Raw genomic sequence first — 27,147 nt, 5'->3', positions numbered from 1 at the left:
CATCACTGTTCACTCAAGCTTTTCAGAGGGCTGACAGATGAAACCTCCTGTCAGGCCTGTCCCTGTACCCTTCCACGTGGATTGGCCATAAAGCACTGTTTGGAATCAGCAGCTGCAGCAGCAGCAGCGGGAGCCGCCTGGGACAACTGGGGGTGACCGGCTGTCTCTGCTTCCTCTTCCTGGGGCCTCCTTTCTGCATTTTGCACAGGGGTCCCACTGACCAGCGTAGAAAGTCAGAGAGTGGAAGGGAACCGGCCTGCCCTGTGACCCAGAGTGGCAGGAAGGCCATAGGATGCTTGTCCCTGCCACCTGCTAAACGAAGTCCGAGCACATTATATAACAATGAGAGCTTCTAACCTTTAAACAGAGGGCAGTGGATCAAGTCCTGCTGAGCTGGAGCATTGGAGTCTGCCAGTGCCTGTCACCCCAGGCTGAACTGTCCCTGTGTGAGCCCTGGTCTGCACTGGGAAGGCTGCCGGTTGCCACTCTTTCCTTCTTCCTGCTGCTCCGAGTTCCTGAGTAAGAAACGCCACCATGTAAGTGTGCCTACATATGTGTGTGTGTGTGCGTGTGTGTGTGTGTGTGTGTGTGTGCTTGTGCATACACGAGGCACATCAGAGGTTGTGGCAGCCTTTTGCGCTGTTTCTCAGGAGCTAAGCAACCCTCCTTAATTTCTGAGAGGGTCTCTCACTGGCCGGGAGCTTGCCAAGTAGGGTGGGCTTTCTTACAGGTGAGTCTCAAAGATCCTCCCATCTCGGAACCCCCCACACGCAGCCGTGGTGTCACGGTCACGAATTTACCGTGTTCAGCTTTGAAGAGAAAATGGGGGTCCTGGGGTTCCGAACCAAGCCCCCTCCTCCTTAGAAAACAGCTCAGTCTATGAAGCCAACGAAGAGTTGGCACACTTCAGTCCCCTAGTGCAAACAGCCGCAGGTCTCATCTCTTTCCTAGCTGTTGGCAGAATCACCCAACGCCTCCGAGTCTCTCTGAGTATGGGCTTGATTTCCTTGTGTCTCGAGCTCACCCAGCGCTAGCAGGCGGCTTTTCAGATGGCAGTGACAAGTGTCTCTGAAGAAAGGGTTTCTGGGGAGGGTGGCGGATGTGCTACAAGAGGCTGCGATGAGGGTGTGGCTTCTAATGTGACAGGGCAACTTGACAGGCGTAAAGGCCGCTGCACTGTCAAAGGAATGGCTTGCTGTTTTAGAGTGATGCTTCCTGCTAACTTCTTAATTGCTCCAGCCATAGGCTCTTCAACTCTGCTTCTAGATGGTTCTATTGAGAAGTCCAGGCAGTCCCTTGGATCTCATTGATGGCTAGAGCCGTCTTGTCTCTCCAAGCTCTGGTTCTCTGTATGTGCGTGTTCCACTGTTAGTGTCAGAGAGAGAGATAGGTCTCTCTCTCTCTCTCTCTCTCTCTCTCTCTCTCTCTCTCTCTCTCTCTCTCTCTCTCTCTCTCTCTCTCTGTGTGTGTGTGTGTGATGTATTTGCTTGGCTTGGAGGCTCACCAGTTCATGCATGCTCATGCATGTAGAAGCCAGAAGGATGTTGATGTTGGATGTCTTCCTCAGTTAACTTCTTGCATTATTTTGTGAGAGAAAAGTCTCTTAGTGAACCTGGAGTTCATCTAGTCAGTGAGGCTGGTCAGTCAGCCAATGAGTTTGAGGGATCTGCCTGTCTGTGGCTCCCCAGTGCCCTGACACCCAGCTTTTCACATGGAGGCTCAGGACATGCTTGCACAACAAGGACTTTACCCACCGAACCAACTCCCCAGCCCTGGCCCGCATGGCTTCCATCCTTTCTTCTGAAAGAGCGGTAGAAAGGACCAACAGGAAACATCTGTTTGCTTGCACTCAGGAGCTTGGTCCTGTGGTTTATCCTTTCCGCCAAATTATTGCCGATGGCGTCATCTTTGCATTGAGCCATTTTCTTAGCACAAGACCCATTTTTTCTAAAAGCGGAAGATGAAATGATGAGCACAGAAGGTGGAGAAAGAAGCAGACAGCATGCGGCGTGCTCACGACATTCCAGACCCTGGTCTGAGCTCTACCCAGCTACTCACGGTTAAATGCATTCGGTGCCCCGTTGCTTTGTCTATCCTCGGACCTCTTGTCTGAGTGCCCACATGGTTCTCTCTGTTCCCGTTGCTGTGATAAGATACCCCAAGAAAAGCAACTTAATGGGGAGAGGGTTTGCTTGGCTTAGAGTTCCAAGTTGTAGCTTGTCAACATGGGAAATCCAAGTGTCAGGAACTCACATCCGCAGCAAAGAACAAGGAGCTGAGAGAGTTGTGTGCACACACCCAGCTTCCTTTCTCCACTGATTAAGAATTGCATTGTGTGTGTGTGTGTGTGTGTGTGTGTGTGTGTGTGTGTGTGTTGGTCACATGTGGCACAGTACATGTGTGTGTGGATGTCAAAGGACAACTTTTGGGAGTTGCCTCCTTCTTCCATGTAAACTCAGATGATAAGCACCTTTAGTAGCGAAGCCATCGTGGAGGCTCATCCTCCATTCTCAATCAGTTCAGAGCCTTGAGCCTAGGGAATGCTGCCACCCATAGTGCCTGAGTCTCCTTACCACAGCCAACACAGTCCAGGTAATCCTCCACAGATGTGCCACAAGCCACCTGCCCTAGACAATCTCTCATTCTCTTCACCGGCAACTCTAGGTGATGCCAAGTTGACAGTCTCTGCTAACCATCACATCAAGTGTTGCACTGAAACAGCCTCTGGCGAAAGGACGTTTTTAGTCAGATAGTGCCGGGCTCTTTGCTCATAGAATGTCACCTGGTAAGAAAGGCAGGCATGGAACCAAACAAACGTTACATGTTAGGAAAGCCAAGAGCAAGGTTCCCAGGAGACTCCCACATTGTGGCTGCTTGGTTATTCGAGAGCCCCTGCAGTGGCCCGGAGCTCAGTGCCTGGCCTTGAGATGAAGAAACTGAGGGCCAGAGCCAACTTCCAGAGTAGGAAGGCTGGCGACAGTTGGCCAACCTCTTCACGCTCCAACCGGTGTGTCCTCTCTCTGGCTCAGAACTTCTGCCCTAAGATCCCGGATGGATCTTAGTTTTGAAGACCTTTGACTAACTCACCTTAGGGTTAGACTTTCCAGAACCTGCCAGAGATGTCAGAGAGCAGTCCAAGGTCAAGGGACTTTTTGTTTGGATAGCTAGCCCAGTGGCTAAAGGCAGAAGGCCCATGTCTAAGTGTGGAGGTTAGCTTCAGTTGTCAGCTTGAAACAATCTAGGATCACTTGGGAGGAGATTCTCAGCGAGGGATTTTTCCAGATCACGTTGGTCCACGGTTGGGTCTCGGTGTGTGTGTGTGTGTGTGTGTGTGTGTGTGTGTGTGTGTGTGTGTTGTCTTATTAAGTTAATTGACGTGGGAAGACCCTCCTACTGTGTGTGGGTGGCACTGCTCCTTGAGCAGGGGATGCTGGATGATGTAAGAGTGGAGAGAGTTGCTGGGCGTTGGTGGTGCACGCCTTTAATCCCAGCACTCGGGAGGCAGAGGCAGGTGGATCTCTGTGAGTTCGAGGCCAGCCTGGTCTACAGAGTGAGTTCCAGGACAGCCTCCAAAACAATACAGAGAAACCCTGTCTCGAAAAACTAAAACAAAACAAAACAAAAAAGAGTGGAGAGAGTTCCCGAGTAGCAGCATAAATGCATCCACTCATTGTTTTCTGCTTTTGATTGAGGATGTGAAATGGCTGGTGTCTTCAGCTGTTGTCACCAAGCTGTCAGCTTATCAGCCTAAACATGCAGAGCCTCTGGGGAGGGGGACCCCAATCCTGATTGCCTGGGAGGGGCTAACTCCTGGCCTCATGGCTGCCTGGACTTCCCTGTAGAGAGATGGGAGTGTAACCTTTCCTCCCTGGGTTGATTATTGCCGAGGCACTTTACCACAGCAACAGGAAATAAAAAAAAGAGACACTAAGTGGCAAATAAATATTTTTATTTAAACACAAACTGGAAGGTATACGGAGAAAATATGCTCCACCGTGTTTGTTAGTTACCCCTTTGTCACTATGGCAAATACCCGAGAGAAACTGGTTGTAAGGAGGTAGGGTTTGTCTGAGCCGTGGTTGGTTGGATCCTCTGAAGTGAGGCAGGGCGCCGTGTAGTCAGGAGGCTGCTCACCTCATGGCAGTCTGGATGCAGATGGAGAGCAAGGGGCCTTGGCTCAGTAGGTGTCTTTGTTGGGGAGAGAAGTTTATTTGACTCAGAAACACCATGGCCAAAAAGCAAGTTGGGGAGAAAAGGGCTTATGTTGTGTAGGAATCAAGATTCGCTAGACTCAGTACAGGTTAAATGAAGTTTATTTGGAGAGACTGCACTTACACAAGAGGCGCGTGGCTGCCTCAGGATCCTCCAAGGATCCTCCCAGCTGTCCCCTGTGACCCGGCCAGCAGCAAGAGAGAGAGAGAGCTCTGGGGTCTGCCACCCCAGATTTAGTCCTGTCCTCCATCAAGCCCTCACCTTGGGCGTGGTCAGTGCTACAGGTATGGGCGTGGGGGTTACCTCACTAACATTCCCCTTTTTAGGCTTGATATGAAACTACATACAAAGATAGCAAATCTCAAGTGTGCTTTAGGAGAAGTGACAATAAATCCATTAAGGGGACTGAAACCACTTGGGAGGTCAGAGTCCCTGGGATCCAGTTCCTTATCCCGGAAGCCTTGAAGGTGTGAGCCTCTGGGAGGGCACTCCACTTCCAGAGCACTGTCCCGTCCCCGTGGCAGCAGGGCTGGCTGGCAGCCTCTGCACTCCAGAGGTAACCAAAGGCCTCCATTAACCTGACCCTGCTTCTTCTCCAGCGTGTTCTGTTCAACTTTCCAGAGGGCGGACTCTGCCACCTGGGCAATGAGATCCACCTGCTTACAGGGATGAGGGCCGCTCACGGGTCAGCGGGCACCTATGACACCGGCAAGTATGACGCAACTGGCCTCAGCCTTGCCTCTCCACCACAGACAGGGGCAGGTTGCAACCAGCGAGAGCCAAAGGGAGAGCATAAAACCCTATTCTACTCTGCCACACCACCGAAGGTTCCCGCCCAGGCCAGGGGAGGACAGCCTGGCACACACAGGCTGGGTATCCCTGGGTGGAGCAGAGATGCGGATCACGTGGGCCCTGGGGGTAGTGACCTCACTGCCCTTGACACTCGAAACTCCGAGTTTCAGCCAATTTATCCTCCATCTCTCCGTCCCAATGCCCCTTCTCCTGTTCCACTAGACAGCTGTGTTTAATGGTTCAGAAAACTGCTGTGGGTCTGTAGAGTCTTCCCAGCAGAGTCATTGGTAATTAGGATAGCGGCTTCCCTGGGAGAACCATTTTTTTTTCTTTCCAGGCTTCACAGAACCTCACAGGAAGTCCGTGGGACTTTTCAGTCAGAGGCTGCCCTACCCAGCTTCTTGACTCAGGAGCCTGGATGATCTTGCTGGCAATTGCTTGAGGCTCTCTGAAAAAAAGAGTAGGAGACAGAGGAGCAGCAGCACTTCCTCTGTGCCCCACGAACGAGTCCAGGTCAGCCTCGGAAGAAGGCATTAGTTTGTTCCTTTCAGGGTTACCCATACTGTGGAAAAAGGCACTGCCCTCACTATCCCAGCAGCCATCACCACAGACACCAGACAATATCCACCGCTCATCCCATTAACTGGACCAGCAAGCATCTCGCCACATACCAGGCTGGGTCCACCGAATGTTATGATAATGCGCGTGGGGGACCTTGGTGGAGTCTATGGTGGGTGAGGGTGTCCCCAGGAAGGGGACAAACATGCTAGGTGGACAGAGCTTAGTGAGACGTTTTATTAGAAAGGGGAGGGAGAGAGAGAAGGAAAGAGAAAAGAGGTAAAGAGACACAGAGAGAGAGGGAAGAAGAGAAGAGGGAGACAGGAAAAGTCCTGTCTGCCCCCAGGGGAAATAGCTGGGAAAGAGAGTATAAGTGGGCGGGGAGGGAGGTGTCTGTCTTTTAAAGGGGTCCTTTGCACCTGCGTGCAGACTGGCACTCATGGAACCCTGGGCTGACCAGGGTATGGCCTGAGTGCATCCTGCCAGGCTACAGGGGCAGGCCGGCGTGCTGCCTGGATCCTTACGGTGGTAGTTCTTGACTGTAGACGGGTTTTTCTCTCCCTGGGACGTTTGATGATCCAGAGACATTACTGGGGGAGTCACCTGTGTGTTTTTGATGCTGGCAGGAGTGGATGGGTACCGTGAACACTGTTAAATGCCTTACCACAGCAAAGAATGGTTAGAGCCAACAACAGTCCCTCCAGTTGAGGTAGGAGTGTGCTCTTTTTGGGGTCACTCTGGCCCCTGAAGGATGTAGTCTTTGGTACTGGGCTTTGGAGAGGGTTTGGGTGGTGACTGGGGACACACAGAGGAGAGGTATAGTCGACATAGGTCGCAGATAACAAAACCACCCTCATGAGAGAAACAGCACAGCTCACAGCCTGGAACGGTGTCAGGACTTTAGACTCTGAACTTTGGGTCAGGAGCTACCTACCCTCTTATCAGAAGCCTCCAAGGCCCAAGGCCAAGCCTAGCTCATTTCCCAGGGGGCTTCCCTGGGCCCCGCAATTTGAATACAAGAACCTACCTCACCGGCTGTCTGCTGTTAGCCCATTTCCCACACAGAAACATGGAGTCCCAGGCAGGCATGCTCCCATTGCAGGCCTGGGTCTGGCCAGCCCCTCTTCTGGGAACGCTCTCTCCTTCATCCTGGTGTCTCAGCCACAGCTTTGCCCAGGACAGGATTTCACCCCTGTAACCCAGGCTGCGCCCTCAGAGAGGATCCCCAGTCCTGTCAACTCACTCCCCACCCTGCCTCCCCCCTGCTGCCCCCAAGCCACAGAGAACCCCAGCAAAGTACAACCGCAATGTAATGTCATAACCGAACCCACTGTTTTGTAAGCTAAGCAGATACTGAAACAAAGACATGAAATGAAACACTCCTGCCCTGGTCACGTCTCCCCGTTGCTCAGGGTCCTTGAAGTGTCAGAGCCAAGGTGACCTGAGAAACTATGGGATGGATGGGGAGAGGGACTGCCTTGAGGTCAAGGAGGGTCAGGACAGAGAGGCCCGTGTGGAGGGAAGAGGCCACAGTCCTGCACCCTGTGGGTGGTTCAGGCCCCTGGCTGCAGGAGGCTCTGTACAACCTGGTTCTGCTTGCACACCAGGCCCTGGGTTACACCAGGAAAGCGAGCCTCTGCAAGAAGCCCTGTGCAGAATAGCGTGGGAGCTTAATAATTGTGGGTGCTTAACTCCTTTCCTCTCCCACAGAGACTGCAGTCCCCACGACCCACATATTCCACCCCCTCCCTTCTCTGAAAGGGTTTCATATCATTCTGTCTGTGGATTCCAGTCGTCCTAACATTTTGCTACAGATCCCTAGCCCAGGAGTGCATTTGCCTTTCTGTAAAAAACAAAACAAAACAAAACAAAAAACAATGGCATGCTAACTGTCGGCAAACAATGGCCTGCGTTGTTCTGAGACCACTAAAGAGGGAACTTCAAGGGGAAAAGTGTTTGGGATGGGAGCCACACACTGGACATCTTCAGAGCATCCCAAAGATCTTACTGTGTGATTCAGGTCAAAGAGCGCCGAGCTAAGCAGTGTTCAATTGGTAAAAATAGTGCGCAGTGTTGTTCATAAGAGCACATAAATAAACGGACGTTTTCCAGGCCAGAGAAGGGTCTATGTCTTCTGTCATCCTTGCTTGTTTCTTTACCTCCACTCTGCTGACACATTTGTTTCCTGTGGCAGAGGGCATTACCCAGCACCGACCTCTTAACTTTCTTGCACTTCAATTTCTGCATCCACGAAACGAAAACGCGAGGCAAACCTTCATCATTGCCCCAGTGATTAGGATGCAGGCACGTTTCCCCGTGAGGTTCTTTGACCTTGCCCAAATGGTCTTAGAATCGTTTCCTCCGCCCCCTCCTCTGCCCCCTCCCCCTCCCAGAGCCTAGGGAGTGTCGTGGTCTTGGGAAGCCTCTGGGGTCTGGGAAACTCGGGACCCCAAAGCTTGGCCAGCTCTGGAGTGAATTCAAAGTTAATTTCAAGACTGTCCCCTGCGAGGGCCAGAGCGCAGAGCCAGCAGCGGCCCCCGCAGAGGATCTGCGCAATTGCTGGTGCCAGAGAAGATGCTCTGGCCAGCGCACTCGGGAGGCGGGACCTTCGCAGATAGTTCCTGCTGCTTCTCTTCAGCGCAGCTCGCAGGTCTGTGGTCCCGGGGGCCCCGCTCACTGACTGACCCCGCGCTGAGCTGTGGGAGTCAAGTGATCCTCCTCCCGCCACCGCGCACCTATCACAGTCCCTGAGCGCATTGCCGTGCGCTCCTCCCACCTGCAAATGCCTGCCCAGCCGGCGACCGCCACGGCCTGGACAGCGCCTGCCGGCCGCTTGAACCCCGGCTCTACCCCAGCCTCAGCTCCAGCTGGACGAAGGTAAGGATTGCCGGGGACCCCAGGGCGAGAGGACCGGGGACCGCAGGGCAGGCTGGCATCCGTGTGTTCCTTCTTCCTTTAAAAATTAAGGCACAGATGTCACGGGGCTTGGTGCGGGCTTGGGCTCACCGATAGAGACTTGTATACACACCACGCTGAAGGAAGTTGCGCTTCTGCGGTGGGTAACGGCACACGCATAAACAAGGGCTGCACAGCAAACGGACACAGCACATGATTCGTAAGAAATGCCCGAGCTGGAGAAAATAACATCAATCAAATCAGATTCTAAAACCAACTCGGAAGCATCCTGCCGCACCAGCTCCTGCATCGTGTGGGCCCAGGGCTGAGAACAAGAAAGGAAAAAAAAACCCATCTTAGCCGGGGGTGACAACCAGGGGTGACAGCCAGGGGGTGGCTCTTCTGATCATTTCTAAATGCGGGGAGTGCATTAGGCTTGGTAACCAACATTTTCTGGGGAGGGGGATGTTAGGGGAAAATTGTGCTATGATGATGATGATGATGACTGTGCGCGGTGTGTGCACTCACCAAGGGTAAACACACAGAAAAAACAGCATTTGAGGAAGGCCCCCCCCCCTCCTCATCCCGTTTCAGTTCACAGGTTTCTAATTTTAGGGCAACAGTCGGCTTTCAAATAATGGAAACTAAATTAGAAGAAAGCTGCTGTAGATTTCCTTTTCACTTTTCTATTTGCTCAATAAACTTAAAAAATTATCTGCTATGTGTCTATAACATCACCTCCATGTCCACGTTTGTATCTCCATTTACTATTTCTGCCCTGGGCCAATGGGATGGGGGGGGGTAGGTTTTAATCAGGTGGGATCTAGGGAAGGGTCTTGCTTGCTCCAGTCTGTGCCGGGGTATCCGATGGCTGCCTTAGCCCTTTATAAGAATGTAGGGAATTCTTAGTTGAATGGCTGAGTTATATATACACGCTTACATACCTCTCCCTCCCTCCCTCCCTCCCTCCCTCCCTCCCTCCCTCCCTCCCTCCCTTCTTTCCTTCTTCTCTTATTCTCTTTCTCTCTTTCCTTCTTCTCTTATTCTCTTTCTCTCTTTCTTTCTTCTCCTTCATTTTTTTTTGATACAGGGTTTCTCTGTGTAACACTCCTAGCTGTCCCGGAACTCACTATCTAGACCAGGCTGGCCTCAAACTCACAGAGATCCGCCTGCCTCTGCCTCCCGAGTGCTGGGATTAAAGGGGTGCGCCACCGCCGCCGCTGCCGCCGCCACTACCTTGCCCATTCTTGTATAATGAAAAATTTTCTCAGTTAAATTATAGCCTTGGGCAAGGAATATAGTTCTGACGGAGTTGTCCCTGGCACGTGGGAGGCTCCAACTCAGTACTCAGAACTGAAAACAACAACAACAAGAGGCCTGTCTATTTACCTGCCTGTCAACCATCCTTCCATTCCTGTATGTGCTCCATGAAGCCGCCCCAGCCCTTTTTCAGCGTTTCTTCTCTAAAACAATAGCTTGAGTAAGATGCAAATTTGTCTTCAAAAAGAGACGACTGTTTGTGTCTTAAGGAGGGACCGTGCAGAGGTCTGTTTTCTGTTACCTTCAGTTATTTATTTATTTTTTGTCTTCTCTTTCCAAGTTGTTCATCCAAAAGGCAAAGTAAAAAAAAAAAAAGAAAGTCTTAATTTTGAGGGAGACGCCGCTCAGGGCAAAGCTGTTTGGTGTCAAGTCCCGGAAGTGATCTTGGGGACCGGGTTCTTTCTTCTTCCTCCTCCCCACCCCTCGGCTTGACCCAGACACTTGAGGTCCCCTTCTTCTGTGGCTCTAGGGCAGGTGCCCCGAATGAATAATGGGTATCCCTGAGACTGGGTGTTATGAGATGAGGCCAGGTGTTGTTTCCGACCTGCCGGTGAGTTTCCTTTCGCCCAGGCCGTCCTCCTCCTGCTTCCACTCACTGGTCATAGGCAGTGGACGTGAACGGTTAGGTCAGTGGACAAGGTCCTAGAAGGACCTCTAGGGGCTCTGAGCTCAGGAACTTGCTGTCTGTCCTGTTTGCCCATTTCACTGGGCATCGGATTCTGTTTCTCCTGGGCTTTCTGTCAGGAGTAGATCTTGGCCCTGGGTGCCACCTGTAGTTCCATTGGCTTTGAACATCTGCCTGGTGTCTTCTGTCCCCAGATAAGCCAGTTGGTCGGACAGGGTGTGATCCTTTTTTTGAATCTGACATAACTTAAACTCCCGGCCGTGTCCTGTCCCTGACTCTAAGTATCAGCTATCAGAGGCTCACTGCCCCACACTGGGTTGGGTGAGCTGAGTGTGTGTGTGTGTGTAGGGGTTGGGGGTGAGGAGTTGGGGAGTGGCCTCCTGCACACAGTTGGCTTTTCTCCTGATCCCGATAGCTTGTCTCTGCTCACTTCCCTGACGTCATGGAAATAGACCACTGGCAAGGGATCTTTCCCCTTTCCTGATTTCAGGCTGTCCTCTGGCTAGGCTTGGGGACTACACTCCATCAGGCTTTGTGGTTGGCCTCCTGTGGGGTTTGGACAACACTTTCCTTTGCTTCTGGTAAAGAGGGAATTATCTGAGCCCATGTCTGAAGCTGCAAAGTGAACGGTTGGGTAAGATGGTTGATAGAAGTCACACGACTCTCCGTTTAAAACCAGGATCACGAGATCGAATGTCACCAGAATGAACCCCGGAAACAACTGGTTCTGCCAGCTGTATGGCACGCAAAGGTTAAACCCTGGACTCAGGAAACCACAGCCCTTGGGTGTTAGCTGTTGAGTTAGTTTGTATTCCCAACAGCCCGGCCAATTCCAGACCAATTCTGTCTTGCCTAGATGCCATGTTGATATACCAGGCTCACTATAATTTCAATATAATGACACACCCACTAGTGCTGAGAAAGACCTGAGCATGTCCAGACCAGGGAGGCAGAGAGGAAACCCCCGGAAATCTGCCTCACTCCTATGACAAACTCCGATGCCCGCGTGCAGTGCCAGATCCCTTATGGCTCAGCCTGCGTGAGACAGAGCATACACTTGCCCTGGGAAAGGAGAAGGGTGCTTTCCTGTGAGAGCCGACCTGTGCCTGTCATTGCTACCTAGTGAAATTTCCAGCTGGCTCTCAGGACTGCTTAGCCATTTGTAAATTGTACTGAGTAGGGAAAGAACCGGCAGGCCCAGCTGTGGACAGATAATAACTGGGCTTTTGACACAAACTCTGAGCTGGGAGGTTGGAGGGGAGAGGAGTGGAGAGTGAGAGAGGAAGAGAAGGGGAGAGAGAGAGAGAGAGAGAGAGAGAGAGAGAGAGAGAGAGAGAGAGAGAGAGAGAGAGAGCAAAGAGAAGAGGTCAAGAGGGTGCCTGGATGAAATGAAATAGCAGGTTTATATAGGAATGAGAATCTGTGCGGAGCAACAGATTCTCTGAGCTGGAGAGGTTTTGGGGGCATGGTTAGAAGGGCTGAGAGGAAGCCACAGGAACTGGGCGAGCCAGCTTGGAGGCTAGGTTGAGCTTTGGTGTGCTCATAGGCTTCACAGATAGCCTTTTGGACCTGACAAAAATAACATGGCGTTGGGTTGAAAACTACAATCAAGGGTTCAGAATATTATGTAATGATATTCACTTGGTAAAGGTAACAACCAGACTTTTTGTAGCTGATTTTGAATACCATCCTACATCCTCAATAGGAGCCAGAAGTCATTTGGGTCCAAACAGGGCTAAAAATGTAGTTGATCACTCCCTTGTTCCCTACGTGCTCACGGAGAGACAACGGAACTCGAGCAGATTATGTCAACCCTGTACCTCGGTTCTCTCCATCATCACCGTAGAGGATGATAGTATTATTTTTCTGGGTGCACATGGTGAGGACTATATGGTCCCATCTTTCCCTGTGACCCCCATCAACAACGATTATTGCAACCACCATTTACCTATCACTTTTCAAACGCTTGGGTATGGAAAGAAGTGTAAAAAAATTCTCCAATTATAAAATAACTTGATTTTAAGAATAATTTCCAATTGGTATGACACGTATACTTTGGGGCACAGTCAAATGGCAAAAATAGAGACTTTGGGGGCACAGTGGCGGGTGTGCCGAGTCAAGTTTGGATTCTCCTCCATGTAGCTTTTGAGTCACAGTTTCTAAACTTCCTCCCCAGTATCACTGTCAAGGCTGTCTATTCTCTTTCTAGCAAGACCTCATTTCTTTGTTCCCTAGGGGTGTTTGAATCGCTCTGCGAGTGTCAGCTCTGCAAGTCCCTCTTTGAATCTCCCAGGTGGGTCTCTTGTCATTTCCCGGGTCTGTTGTGTGTTGCTGACCTTGGGACTCCCAGTTTCTCTGGGGAGCAGCACATTATCAGGCTCACCTTCCATCCACATCTGGGAGACGGGGGCTCCCAGATTAGCTGGGTTGCCATTCTTGTTTAACAAGGGCAGGGTCACCTGCTTGGCCGCCTCTGTAGGTGCAACCGTTGTAAGCCGACCATTTGCGGACTGCCTTCCTTTTATGCTGCATTTTATTCGAATTCTTCTCAGAGTTTCACCGGAGGCCCGTGAGTGTCACAATCTACTTCTTTGTTGTCCCAGGCTATGAAAAAAAAAAAGGGGCGAGGCACCAGGTCCTGAGAATAACCAGGGTGGGCAGGTTGCTTTTCCTGTCCGTTTACGGAAACATGCTTTCGAGGCTACTCAGGTCAGGTGGGAATCAAGCTTGTGTTTCTCAGTAAAATTGCAGACTGTCTCAGGTGTGTAGAGAAGTCACAGAGCAGCAGACAAGCTATGTGGGGGCATGTCCCTGTGACACTGGTGGCACCTGCTCGTGGCTTACGAGGTGTGATCGTAAAAAGGTGAGCTGGTCGTAAAACACCGCCTTTTACTTCTCTCCCCACCTTAACCTCTTTCCCACCATTCTAGATTCCTGCTCCATCCTCTCTCTCTCTCTCTCTCTCTCTCTCTCTCTCTCTCTCTCTCTCTCTCTCTCTCTCTCTCTCTCTCTCTGTGCGCGCGCGTGTGCGCGCACGTGTGTTCTAATCCTTTCAGGTGAGTCTGTGTCTCATGTCACTACCACTTTGCTTTTGAAATTTTGAAATTAGGCTTCCAGTATTTTAAGGCACAGCACTAATTTCTGCATTTTTCATCACCATGGTTGGGTATTTAGGTGTTTCACTTTTTTTTTGCTTTTAGTTGTCTTTTTAAATCCCACTTCTCCCCTCCGAAAGTATTCTGTCTTGTCACGCAGCTAGAAAGCACTCAGGCTCGGCACCGTGATCTCCCGGCGAAACAAAACTGATATAGGGCCCTCCTGCTCTTATCTGTCTGGCCAAGTCATGCCAGACCGAGTGGGCACCATCACAGAAAAGAGCAGGAAGTCTCAGCATTGGAGGCCCAGGCATCGTGGGCACGTGACCACCCATGGGTGGGCTTCATTCCGGGAGCAGGTCCCACGGGCATCATCCCAGGAGGAGGGGGGGGTCCATCATCGGCATCCTGGGAGGGCCTCCCATGTGGGATTCAGGCATCGTGCCAGGGCGAGGAGGACCCGGGAGACCGGGGTGGGGAGGGGCGGTGGGATCACGGTCCCGGCAGCAGGAGGAGCAGAGAATAGAGCTGGAGTTTGGAGTGATCTTTCCTTGTTGGGATGCAGCCGTTGTTTTTGTCAGTCAGGCTCTGGCCCTGCTCTTCCATCCATTTCCCATTCTCTTGGTGTTTCTGACCACTGCGGCGGCGGCGTGTCTTCCTCACGGACGGAGAACCATGGGTAAGATGCGTATCACAGCAGTCGCGATAAAACTTAGGCATGTTGCTTCGCAAGCCCTTGGCGCCGCCGGGAATGTGTTTACATTTTTATACAAAACAGAGTGGTAGGCATTCCTGGTCTGTCTCCTCTTGCACGACTGTCTGATTTCCTGTAGATTCAGGGTCTATCTGTATGAGTATAACTGACTTCCAGGGCATGCATGTCTTCATCGGTCCTAGACCCTGAAGGATGCTACTTCAGGGAGAGTAGGGGCTGCAGTAAATCACACTCCCACAAACCATACGGTTCAGTCACTCAGTGCCTGGTTCCCCACAGCTTTGCCAGCACTTAGAACCACTGGACTTTTACATTTGTATTAGTAGAAAAAAGCAGTATCTCAGTCTTATTGCTTTGATATGCATTCATCCAAGCCGGGCAGTGGTGGCGCACACCTTTAATCCCAGCACTCCGGAGGCAGAGGCAGGTGGGTCTCTCTGAATTCGAGGCCAGCCTGGTCTACAGAGTGAGTTCCAGGACAGCCAGGGCTACACAGAGAAACCATGTCTTGAAAAACTAAAGAAGAGGAAGAGGAAGATGCATTTACCTTATGCTAGCACAGCTGGTTGTGTTTTTGTTTATATATTGGTATTAGCCTATGATTTATCTGTCTCTTGTTTATCTATCAGTCAGCCATCATCATCTAGTGATTGATCTATCCATCTTTCCTCTGTCTTTGTATTTACCATCTATATTTACTTGTCTATCATCGATCCATCTATCACCTATCAGTGTTCAATCAGGTATGTATCTATCACTTGTCTATTTTCTATTCATAATATATATCATTTATCTATTATCTAATATCTACCTGGCATATCTGACAATCATTTTGTAATATATCTATCATCTATGTTTTCATCAACCTATCATATATCTTCTATTTATAATCTATATAATTTATCTATCTTTTATTTTATATCTTATTGGTATATCTATTATCTATCTGCCATCTATCTATCTTTGATTTATAATCACATATCATTTCTCTATCATCTATCATATACCTATTTATAATCTTTTTCTCATCTATCATCTATCTATCTATCTATCTATCTATCTATCTATCTATCTAATCTATCATTATCCACCTGTCTCTGCCTCTTTTATAATCAAATGCTTGACAAGAAAGAAGCAGCATTAGAGGAGGGGTTGACCTGATGCCACAGTCTAGAAGGTACAGTCCATTACAGCAGGGAAGGCATGGAGTAGGGGCCAATTCCTGTCTGCGGCAGCAGGAAGATGAGGTGACTAGTCAAATTACGCTAACCAGGCAGCATAGGGCTTAGACAAGAAGGAGGCTAGGCTACAATTCTTAAAGGCCCGTCCCTACCTTACCCCACCATGCTGCCACACCAAAGGGCCCATTGCCTCCCCAAGACAGGGCCCGGAGCTGAGGACCAATAATTTATTCACACAATCCCATGGGGGAACATTTCTCACTCAAATTATGGAAATCTGTCTGTCTGCCTGCCACTTGGGATTCCTCTTCTGTGAGTGATATCTGTTTGTACCTTCTGTCTGGTTTTATGTTCTGATGTCTCTGTCTTTTTTTTTTTTTTTTTTGGTTTTACGAGACAGGGTTCCTCTGTATTGTTTTGGAGGCTGTCGGTCCAGCCTGGCCTCGAAATCACAGAGATCTGCCTGCCTCTGCCTCCCGAGTGCTGGGATTAAAGGCGTGCGCCACCAACCACCCAGCTGATGTCTCTGTCTTAATGGTTGCAGGAGCTTGTTACACTTCATTTACTGTCCTCATTGGGGCGCATCCTGCCACATTCTATTAAACCCAAGCTTCTCATGTTTTAATTTGATTTTTTGTCTGTGGTTTGCGTTTCGTCTTGAGAAAACCCTTGCATGCTGCTCTTGAAGACAACTCTGCCACAGTTCAGATCACAAGCCTCTTCTCACTATACACTCAGGGAATTATGCGGCATGTATAGCAACAACGTTAATATTGATGATCGATGGGCCAAGAATTATGTAAAAAAGATGACAAAGGAATGAGATGTCAGGACCTCCCTTTCTTAGAAGAGTTAGCTCATGCAGAGCCACTGTGGTATAGTATTGCCAAGGATCAACAGGATGCTAGGATTAGACACATAAACAAATTCTCTAAATACACGAAATGCGGACACTGTGCTATGCCAGAATTTGAATAATAATAACTGCAGCAGTTTTGGGCTGAGGATTTTTCCTGGGCATGCTGCCCATTAAAAGTTAATAAGACACTGCTTGGGACACAGCAGTATGCCTGGGCTTGCTTGAAAATTTTTGTTTTGGTCTAATGTCCTTGTAACCACAAAAGCAACTACCTGTAAACAGCTTGTCATATGTCTCTAGATTCTTAAAAATTGGGTTATAGGGTAGATGAGTAAAGATGCTTATGAAAGATAACTGTTCATCAATGATGTCAAAACTTGAGGGGAAAATGATTGGAAATGATAAGGCTGTTCTGTCATAGTTTATTAATGATGACTCAAAGATGAGCAAGACCAAGAGAAAAACATACTGCAAAACAGAAATGACATGATCTATGTTTTGGAACAACATGAGTGTATCCCTGCTTACTGAACTTTGTATAAATATAGAAGCACTCTGGCTGGTAGTCAGTCTGTAAGAGTCCCCCCACCAAGGCCTGGCTCACTCTCTTCCCAGTCCTACTTACATCTGCTGGGAAAGGAGACGGTGCTAACTTCCTCTCTGTCCATCTCTTAAAATGGGACTAAGAAGTGTCCTGTGTCCGATTCATCATCACTGCTCTCGCATCCACCCACCCTGAGACCCTGCCCTCATCCGAACCATAGTGACATGCTTCCTCCAACAAGGCCACGCCTGTTCCAACAAGGCCACACCTCTAAGTGGTGGCACAGGAGTCTATGGGGCCATACCTATTCAAACTGCTACATTCTACCTCCCAAATACTGGGATAATTGGTATGTGTCACCATACCCCGCCATTCTGTTTCTTTGAAATCAGTTGTATGATATATACCTGTATATAACCATTGTTTTTTTTTTTTTTTTTTTTTTGCAAAACTTGTCCTTAAGTCTTCCTGGGTGGTACTTAGAATGGAGGCAGATCAACTTTTGATTATTCTTTGCTTATTCAAGGTCTGTTTTTTCTTGGTTAACAAACTTCATGAATTCATGATGTGCTATAAAATCATTTCTGATTTGGAATTTATTGACAGAATTGATAATAGCATTTTGTTTGTTTGTTCTTCAAGACAGGGTTTCTCTGTGTAGCTCTGGCTGTCCTGGAACCTAGCTCTGTAGACCAGGCTGGCCTCAAACTTAGAGATCCACCTGCCTCTGCCTCTCGAATGTTGGGATTAAAGATGTGCTCCACCACTGCCTGGCTAATAATAGTATTCTAATGGAAGCAGTTTTTTTAAATTTCTATACAATTATGGGTGTGTCCTATAGATGTGTTCTCCACCTTTCTTTATACCTCCCTTCTGGAGATGCTACTTAAACTTATATATAGCTCATTTTTCCTAATCTAACAATTTTATTTTAAATACATCGTCTTTTTCAGAAAAACTTAATTTTTTTTCTGCCTTCATTTTCTTTTGTTATTTTTATTTTACGTGTCTTGGTGTTTTGCCTGCGTGCGTGTCTGTGTGACGGTGTGTGATCCCACTGACCCGGAGTGAAAGACAGTGGCGGGCTGCCGTGTGGTTGCCAGGTCCTCTGGAAGAGCAGCCAGTGCCCTTAATCCTTGAGCCGTCTCTCCAGCCCCTTAAATAAATTGTCTTAACTCCGTTTGTGATGTACTCTCTGAGGCAACGGGATGTGAGCAGATCGCTGTGTGTTTCCCGTTTGCTACATTTTCTTCAGTTGTATGTATTCTCTATTTTTTTTTTGTCTTCTGTTGGATGTTTCCCACACTCTGGTTTTCCCCTCTCCACTGTTGTGCAGTCTGGAAACCGTGTTTCCCATCTGTGCGCTGTTCATCTTGGATTCCGAGCCCTGCATTTTAGCTATGTATGTAACACAAGATTTGGCGTTCCGCTTAACGTTAATCATCAAGAGGCCTCTTTGTCTTGTCTTTATTGCTCAGAGTTTGTTAAGCTTGAAATTGCAGTCATTTTAATGGACATAAACTAAACTTAATCACGTATTTGATCAATCCCTATGCCCTCCCCCTTTTTTGATGGCATTTTAAGTGTAGGTTAGCTTCATTTGCTTAGCGTTAGATCTGCGCTATTCTTCTGCAAGCAGAGTAAGACCCTGCGGCTTCATCAGCTGTTACACATACCGAACAGAAGTTACTGAATCAAGGCGGAGGGTGGGTGTTAGGAAAAGTGGGAGAGAAGAAATAAAGAGCTGACTGTGTGCTGTCTTGCTGGGAGCCTCAAGGCTATTCTGCTTCCCAGGGAGGGCGTAGGTGGCTGATATGGGTTAGGATCTTATCCCCAAACGGTGACCACTTTGGTACCAGGAGCCCCAGGGTACCAAAGAAGCCAAGACATAGTTATAGCCGGCCCATTACTACAGACTCACCCCGTTCGTTGGATTCCCATGGCGCCCCTCTTTCAGCTTTTATTTTATTTTATTTTATTTTTATGGAAAGCTTCAGATTCATCAGGTTCAGCTCCAATGGGTGCGCCGAAGTACTCTCAGGGCGCTGCCAGGTTAACTTTGGCTCCACCTTAGCCTCTTGCTGATTTTCTTGAATCACCTTTGGTTAGTCTTCTCTCTTGGTTTATTTTCCCCCCACGTCTGTTCAGCGCTGCTGTCTTGTCTCCAGGAGCCTCTAGCTTCAATCCTATTTCTGCCTGTAAAAAGTAAGAAGTCTCTTCCTTCGGCTGTCAGCTGTGGTTATCTCTGCCTCCTTCTTGATGGGTCCCAGGGCTTTCATTGCATGACTTTGCTTTGCTTTCTTCCTGCTAACACAGAAGACCCGCCAGCCTACCCACTGCAGCATAAATCGGTCTCCACTAGTGGATAGAAGTGGATGGGATCTCCTGCTACCTCAGCCTCTTGCTCTGTGCTCCTTTTCATGTCCTATATCCTGTGATATATATGCACGGGGTTTATGCAGTGTCTTCTCCCAGTGTATCTATTTATAATCCTTGGAGCAAGGCTATGTGAACTGAAGTTCCCTGGAAAAGGAACACACCTACCCATGTGGGAGGTCCTGCACACTGAGGGACTGGTTAGAACTTCCTGATTGTGTAGAGTTGGAATGTCATAGCTCAAGACTCAAAATTATCCCATCACCATGGTGAGGCCTGACCAAGGCCCTCCCCTGTTGAGAGAAGCCTTTTCCTTGACAGCCGCTTTGGTTTTTCCTCACCAGTCGCCTGGGCTCTGCCAAGTTGCAGTCCCCAAGTACCACACAAGATGCTGTATTAATTATGAAGCTCTTCAGCTGGACTTTGAGAGCTTGACCTAGTGGTTAGTTGTGGATCTCTGCATCTGCTTCCGTCAGTCACCGGATGCAGATTTGACAATTATGGCAGTCCTAAATCTGATTATAGAGGAAGGCCAGTTCAGTCCCCCTCTCCACTATTGCATAGAGTTTAATCTGGGGTCATCCTTGTATATTCTCGGGAGTTTCCCGAGTGCCAGGTTTCTCAATAATCCCCAGATGGTTCCCTCTATCGAGATATTTCTTTGCTTGCTCTCCTCTGTCCTTCCCCTAACTTGACCTTCCCATTCCCTCATGCTCTCTTCCCCACTTCCTTTACCTTCTCCCTTCTCCCTTCTGCCTTCTCCCCTCTCCCCTTCTGCCCTCCCCTGCCCCCCCCATACTCTCAATTACTCAGGAGGTCTTGTCTATTTCCCCTTCCTAGGTGGACCCATGTATGTCTCTCTTAGTATTTTCTTTATTACCCAGCTTCTCTGAGGTTGAGGATTGTAGTCTGGCAACTTATGAGTGGGTACATACCATATTTGTCTTTCTGGGTCTGGGTTACCTAGTTCAGGATTTTTTTTCCTGGTTCCATGAATTTGCCTGCAAATTTCAAGATGTCATTGCCTTTTACCACTGAGTAGTACTCCACTGTGTAAGTGGTAACCCATTTTCCTTATCTGTTCTTTGGATGAGAGGCATCTAGGTTGTTTCCAGGTTCTGGCTACTATAAATAATCCTGCTATGAACATAGTTGAGCAAATGTCCTTGTGGTATAAGTGTGAATCCTTTGGGTATATGCCAAATAGTGTGGTATTGCTGGGTCTTGAGGTAGACTGAGTCCCAATTTTCTGAGAAACCGCCATACTAATTTCCAAAATGGCTGTACAAGCTTGCGCTCTCACCAGCAGTGGAGGAGTGTTCCACTTACTCCACATCCTAACCAGCATAGGCTGTCATCAGTGTTTTTGATCTTAGCCATTCTGACAAGTGTAAGATGGTATCTCAGAGTTGTTTTGATTTGCATTTCCCTGATGGTTAAGAATTTTGAGCAACTCCTTAAATGTCTTTCAACGATTTGGGTTTCTTCTGTTGAGAATTCTCTGTTTAGACCTGTACCCCGTTTTTAATTGTATTATTTGGTATTTTGATGACCAGTTTCTTGAGTTCATTGTATATTTTGGAGCCCTCTGTCAGATGTGGGGTTGGTAAAGATCTTTTCCCATTCTGTAGGCTACTGTTTTGTTGATTATGTCCTTTACTTACAGAAGCTTCTCAGTTTCAGGAGGTCCCATTTGTTAACTGCTGCTCTCAGTGTCTGTGTTACTGGTGTTATGTTCAGAAAGTGGTCTCCTGTGCCAATATGTTCAAGGATACTTCACACTTTCTCTTCTATAAGATCCAGTGTGGTTTTATGTTAAGGTCTTTAATCCATTTGGACTTGAATTTTGCGCATGGTGATAGATATGGATATATTTGCATTCTTCTACATGTCGACCTCCAGTTATGTCAGCACCATTTGCTGAAGATGCTTTCTGTTTCCATTGTATAGTTTTATGAAATTTTTCTTTGTGAAAAATCAGGTGTTCATAGGTGTATGGATTAATATCAGGGTCTTTGATTTGATTCCATTGGTCCACCTGTCTGGGTTTATGCCAGTACCAAACAGTTTTTATTACTGTAGCTTTATAATAAAGCTTTAAGTCAGGTATCTCTGGAAGTTCCTTTACTGTACAGAATTGTTTTGTGTATCCTGGTATGAAGTTGAATATTGTTCTTTTGAGGTCTGTGAAGGATTGTTCTGGGATTTTAATGGGGATGACATTGAATCTGTAGATTGCTTTTGGTAAGATTTTCATTTTTCTATGGAAATCCTACCTATCCAAGAGTTTGGGAGATCTTTCCATTTTCTGATATCCTCTGTAATTTTGTTCTTCAAAGACTTAAAGTTCTTGTCATATAGGTCTTTTACTTGTTTGGCTAGAGTTACCCCAAGATATTTTATTCTGTTTGTGGCTATTGTGAAAGGTGATGTTTCCCTAATTTCTTTTACAGCCGGTTTATTATCTGTATATAGCAGGACTACTGATTTTTTTGTGCTAATATTGTATTCTGCTACATTACTGAAGGCATTTATCAGGATAGGAGTTCTCTGGTAGAATTTTTGGGGTCACTTATGTATATTATTATGTCATCAGCAAATAGCAAAAGTTTGACTTTTTTCCAATTTGTATCCCCTCAATCTCTTTTTGTTGCCTTACAGCTTTAGCTAAAACTTCAAGTAAATTATATTGAGTGAATGTGGAAAGAGTGGGCAACCTTGTCTTGTCCCTGATTTTAGTGGAATTGCTTTGAGTTTTTCTTAATTTAATTTGATGTTAACTGTTGACTTGCTGTATATTGCCTTTATTATGTTTAGGTGTATTCCTTTTATCCTTGATCTCTCCAAGACCTTTATCATGAAGGGGGCATTGGATTTTGTCAAGGGCTTTTTCAGCATCTAATGAGATGATCATGAGGTTTTTTCTTTCAATTTGTTTATATGGTGAATTACATTGCCAGATTTTCATATGTTGAACCATCCCTGCATCTATGGGATGAAGCCTACTTGATCATGGTGGATGATTTTTCTGATGTGTTCTTGGATTCAGCTTGGCAGTATTTTTGAAGTATTTTCACATCAATATTGATGAGGTAAATTGGCCTGTAATTCTCTTTCTTAGTTGTGTGGTTTGGGTATCAGGGTAATTGTAGTCTTGTGAAAAGAGTTTAGCAGTGTTCTTTCTGTTTCTATTGTGTGGAACTGTTTGAGGAGGAGGAGTATAGGTATTAACTCTTCTTTGAAGTTCTGATATAATTCTGCACTGAAACCTTCTGGCCCTGGGCTTTCTTTATTTGGGAGACTTTTGATGGCTGTTTCTAGTTCCATAGGGGTTGTAGGTCTATTTAATTTGTTTATCTGGTCTTGATTTAATTTTGGTATGGTACTTATCCAGAAAATTGTCCATTTTCAAATTTTGTGGAGTACAGGTTTTTGAAATATGACCTGATGATTCTCTGAATTTTCTCAGTGTCTGTTATTATGTCCCCCTTTTCATTTCTGATTTTGTTACTTTGGATATTCTCTCTCTGCCTTTTGGTTAGTTTGGATAAATGTTTGTCTATCTTGTTGATTTTTTTCACAGAGCCAACTCATTGTCTCATTGATTCTTTGTACTGGTTTTTTTTGTTTCTATATCATTGATTTCAGTCCTCAATCTGATTATTTCCAGCAGTCTACTCCTCCTGGGTGTGTCTGCTTCTTTTTGTTCTAGGGCTTTTAGTTGTTTTGTTAATTTGCTAGTGTGGGTTTTCTCTAGCTTCTTTATGTAGGCATTTAGTGCTATGAACTTTCCTCTTAGCACTGCTTTCCCTGTGCCCCATAAGTTTGGGTATGTTGTGCTGTGATTTTCATTAAATTTTAGGAAGTCTTTAATTTCTTTCTTTATTTCTTCTTTGACCCACTGGTGATTCACTTGAGCATTGTTTAATTTCCATAGGTTTGTAGACTTTCTGCAATTAGTGTTGTTGAATTCTATCTTTAAGCCATGGTGATTGGATAAGATACAAGGAGGTTATTTCATTTTATTTTTGTATCTGTTGAGGTTTGCTTTGTTACCAAATATGTGTTTGATTTTAGAGAAGGTTCCATGGGGTGTTGAGAAGAAAGTATATTCTTTTGTGTTTGGGTGGAATGTTCTATAGATGTCTGTTAGGCTCATTTGAGTCATAATATCTGTTAGTTCATTTATTTCGCTGTTAAGTTTCTGTCTGACATATCTGTCCAGTGGTGAGAGTGGAGTGTTGGGGGGCTTGATATGTCGTTTAAGCTTTACTAATGCTTCTTTTACAAATGTTGGTGCCCTTGTATTTGGAGCATAGATGTTCAGAATGGAGACTTCATCTTGATGGATTTTTCCTGTGATGAACATGAAATGTTTTTTCATCTCTTTTGAGTATTTTTAGTTTGAATTCTATTTTGTTAGATAGTAGGATAGCTACACCAGCTTGGTTCTTAGGTCCATTTGATTGGAAAATCTTTTCCCGACCCTTTAATATGAGCTAATATCTGTCTTTGAAGCTGAGGTGTGTTTCTTGTATGCAGCTGAAGGATGGATTCTGTTTTTGTATCCATTCTGTTAGTCTGTGTGTTTTAACAGGCGAATTGAGTCCATTGATATTAATGAACATTAATGACCATTGATTGCTAGTTCCTGTTATTTTTGTTTTTGTTATTGGTGGTGGTATAGTATGCTCATTTCCCTTCTTTGAGATTTTCTGGTGTGGGATTTTCTTTTGTCTGTGTTTTTGTGGGTGTAGCTGACTTCCTTGGGTTTGAGTTTTCCTTTTTTTGTGTGGGGCTGGATTTGTGGATAAGTATTGTTTAAATCTGTCTTTGTTATGGAATATCTTGTTTTCTCCATCTATGGTGACTGAAAGCTTTCCTGGATATAGTAGTTTGGGTTGGCATCCGTAGTCTCTTAGTGTCTGCATAATGTCTGACCGGGACCTTCTGACTTTCATTGTTTCCATTGAGAAGTTGGGTGTAATTCTGATAGGTCTGTCTGCTTTATATATTACTTAGCCTTTTTCCTTTGCAGCTCTTATTATTCTTTCTTTATTCTGCATGCTTAGTGTTTTGATTGTTATGTGGCAAGAGAACTTTTTTGGATTAGTATAGTCACTGTTTTATAAGGTTCTTGTACTTTCATAGGTATGTCCTTTTTTAGGTTGGGAAAGTTTTCTTCTATGATTTTGTTGAGTATGTTTTCTGTGCCTTTGAGCTGGTCTCATTCTTCTATTCATGTTATTCTTAGGTCCATTCTTTTCATGGTGTCCTGGATATTTTGTGTTAAGAATTTCTTGAATTTAACATTTTCTTTGTCTGATGAATCTATTTCCTCTATTACATCCTCAGTGCCTGAGTTTCTCTCTTCCATCTCTTGTATTCTGTTGGTTATACTTGCATCTGTAATTTTTGATATAGTTTTCCCAGATTTTTCCTTTCCAGAATTCCCTCGGTTTCTGTTTTCTTTATTGCCTCTGTTTCAGTTTTTAGATCTTGAACTGTTTCCTTCACCTATTTGATTGCTTTTCATTGGTTTTCTTTAAGGGATTTGTTGATTTATTCCAATTTTTTGTTTTTCTTTTCTTCCATTTCTTATATTTTTGGTTGCGAGCCCTAGCCTTCAACAGGGCTGAGCCATTTCTCCAGCCCTTTTCTTCCATTTCTTTAAGGGATTTTTTTCACTTCCTCTTTGAGGGCCTCAATTATTTTAGTAAAGTTATTTTTTTTTTAGGTAGTTTTCTTCTGCTTCACCTGCATTGGGTTGTCCAGGTCTTGCTGTTGTAGAACCACTAAGTTTCTGGTGGTACAGTGTTGCTCTTGGCATTGTTCAAATTCTTCCTTCAGTCAGTACCAGGTGGAGCCTGTGCTTGGGTGTCGGGGGGGGGGGAGGGGGAGGGTCCCTCTCTCTCCAGTTGGTGCAGTTGGTGGCTGCGGCTCTGTTGATGGAACCTCCAGGTGCCAGCAGGGAAGATCCTCCATTGCTTGCGCCTCCAGGTTCAGGCAGGCCCAAGGCTCAGGTGGTCATTCCTCCAAGCGCAGGCGGGCTCTGGTGATGGCTCCTCTTGGAGCAGGCAGGTCTTAGACTCAGGTGGTCGCTGATTCGGCGGGGTATCTCGTACAGAGGGGTGGCACTGGATGCTGGCTGGGACATAGGTGGGGACTTCTTAAGATTGTTTCTGGAAGCCACTGCTGTGGGTGCTTCTGGGCCTCTGTTGCTCTCTCTCTCTCTCTCTCTCTCTCTCTCTCTCTCTCTGTCTCTCTGTCTCTCTCTGTCTCTCTGTCTCTCTCTGTCTCTGTCTCTGTCTATCTCTCCCTCTCTATTTTTTTTAATCTCTACTGAATCTTCAGATCAAAGGGGTATCCTGCCCCGTGAGTCGTCAGACTGAATGGCAGCTGATATGGCCAATCATAGGAAATTGCCGTGAGTCTCATTACCAGTTCTCCTGCAAGTAATTTGTCTTTTCCTTTGGCAGCTCTTCGGTCACACTAATGCATAGTGAAGCACGAATCTGTGCTGAGGATAGTTAGGCTGCAGCTTTGATCTAAGGACACGCAGTTACGTGTAGTCATCAGCAAACTTTTCCTCGTTCCCACCCCTGTTCTCCCTGGTTCCATTTATCGGCAGTACTTTTCAGAGTAGATGGACCCTCCTCATCAGTCCCCTCTGCCTTGTGCGGGGTTACTATTGGAGCCCGTGACTCCTAACGCAAATGGCTCTTCTTCTGGTCTCTGTGACCAGTGGGGCAGCAAGGCCAGACTTCAGAGCTCGTACCAAGGGATCGTCTCCCTTTGGTCTCCCGTTTACTGTCTGCATTCACTTCTTTTTTTTTTTTTTTTTGAGACAGGGTTTCTCTGTATTGTTTTGGAGGCTGTCCTGGAACTTGCTCTGTAGACTAGGCTGGCCTCGAACTCACAGAGATCCACCTGCCTCTGCCTCCAGAGTGCTGGGATTAAAGGCGTGTGCCACCAATGCCTGGCTGCATTCACTTTCTTCTAACCTGGGGATTATCGGCGAGGCTTTAAAGTCTCAATGCCTCACATTTCCTACTTTTGCTGAAAAGGCACATGTAAAAAAAAATCTGACACTTCCGGCGTCCCTCCTCTGGCCTCCCGTGTGAAGGAATAAGCCCAGAGCTGTGCCTCTTTGTGTGTTGTTTGTATATTTTTTGGCCACTCTGAACTTTGTGGGTTTGCTTTTTGGAGACGGGGTCTGGAGGGTCACAAGCTCACAAGCCCCTGGCCCTGCTGTACTTTAAGAGGGACAGCAGCTGCTGCGATGACTTGATACCATAGGTCGAAGTGACACTCCGTGTTCTCATTTGTGTGTGCATGCACCCAGGAGCAAGGAGTCAATCTTGGATGTAGTTCCTCAGGAGACAGATGTTCATTTTACTTTTTATTTCTTCGGACAGGGTCTGCCATTGGCCTGGAGCTTGATAATTTGGCTAGACTGGCTGTCCAGTGAACTGTAGGGATCCTCCCGTCTCTACCCCTCCAGCACTGGAAGCACCAGACAAGGTCTCACACCATGTAGCCAAGGCTGTTTTGATACTGTAATTCTCCTGATTCAGCCTCCTGAGTTGTTGGGGGTGGCAGGCATGTTCCACCAAGCTCGGCTTAATAATGAGAACTCCTAAGGCTATGTGTGGATTTACCTGTGGAAGTAATTTTAAATACACCTAAGAGATTGCCCCTAAAATTCTTACGTGCTCTCTTGTGTGGTCTACTGCCGCGTATTTAGTTTGTCAGTTGGCTGGACTTCCCCTTCTTCCTTCAGACAGTTTCACTATCTAGGGAGGCTGATTTCAAACTCAAGATCTTCCTTCCCCATCTCCTGAATGCACCAACATGCCCGGTACTAATATTCTTTCTCTCTTAGCACTTGGAAACTTTGATCTTTACGAAGCCTGCTGTTGATAGCCCCTTTCTTAAACTTGATGTGGTTGTACCGATGCGTGGATGTACACAC

General features: G+C 46.9%; 1 protein-coding gene and 1 pseudogene across 1 annotated transcript in view; one reads left to right on the top strand and one right to left on the bottom strand.

The window, feature by feature from the left end:
• Nucleotides 1–7,864: 7,864 nt before the first annotated feature.
• The window catches only part of B3galt5 (beta-1,3-galactosyltransferase 5), a 50,024-nt gene continuing 30,741 nt past the window's right edge, over nt 7,865–27,147 (top strand). The window contains exon 1 of the mRNA XM_040750395.1: nt 7,865–8,439. The gene's annotated coding sequence lies outside the window, so the exon portion shown is untranslated. The remainder of the gene's footprint in view (nt 8,440–27,147) is intronic.
• LOC121141852 lies at nt 13,727–14,217 on the bottom strand (annotated as a pseudogene).

This window comes from Mesocricetus auratus, unplaced genomic scaffold, assembly GCF_017639785.1.
Source record: "Mesocricetus auratus isolate SY011 unplaced genomic scaffold, BCM_Maur_2.0 Super-Scaffold_100008, whole genome shotgun sequence".
Lineage (NCBI taxonomy): Eukaryota > Metazoa > Chordata > Mammalia > Rodentia > Cricetidae > Mesocricetus > Mesocricetus auratus.
Note: the sequence above shows the minus strand (reverse complement) of the source record. Positions and strands in the feature narration are given on the sequence as shown.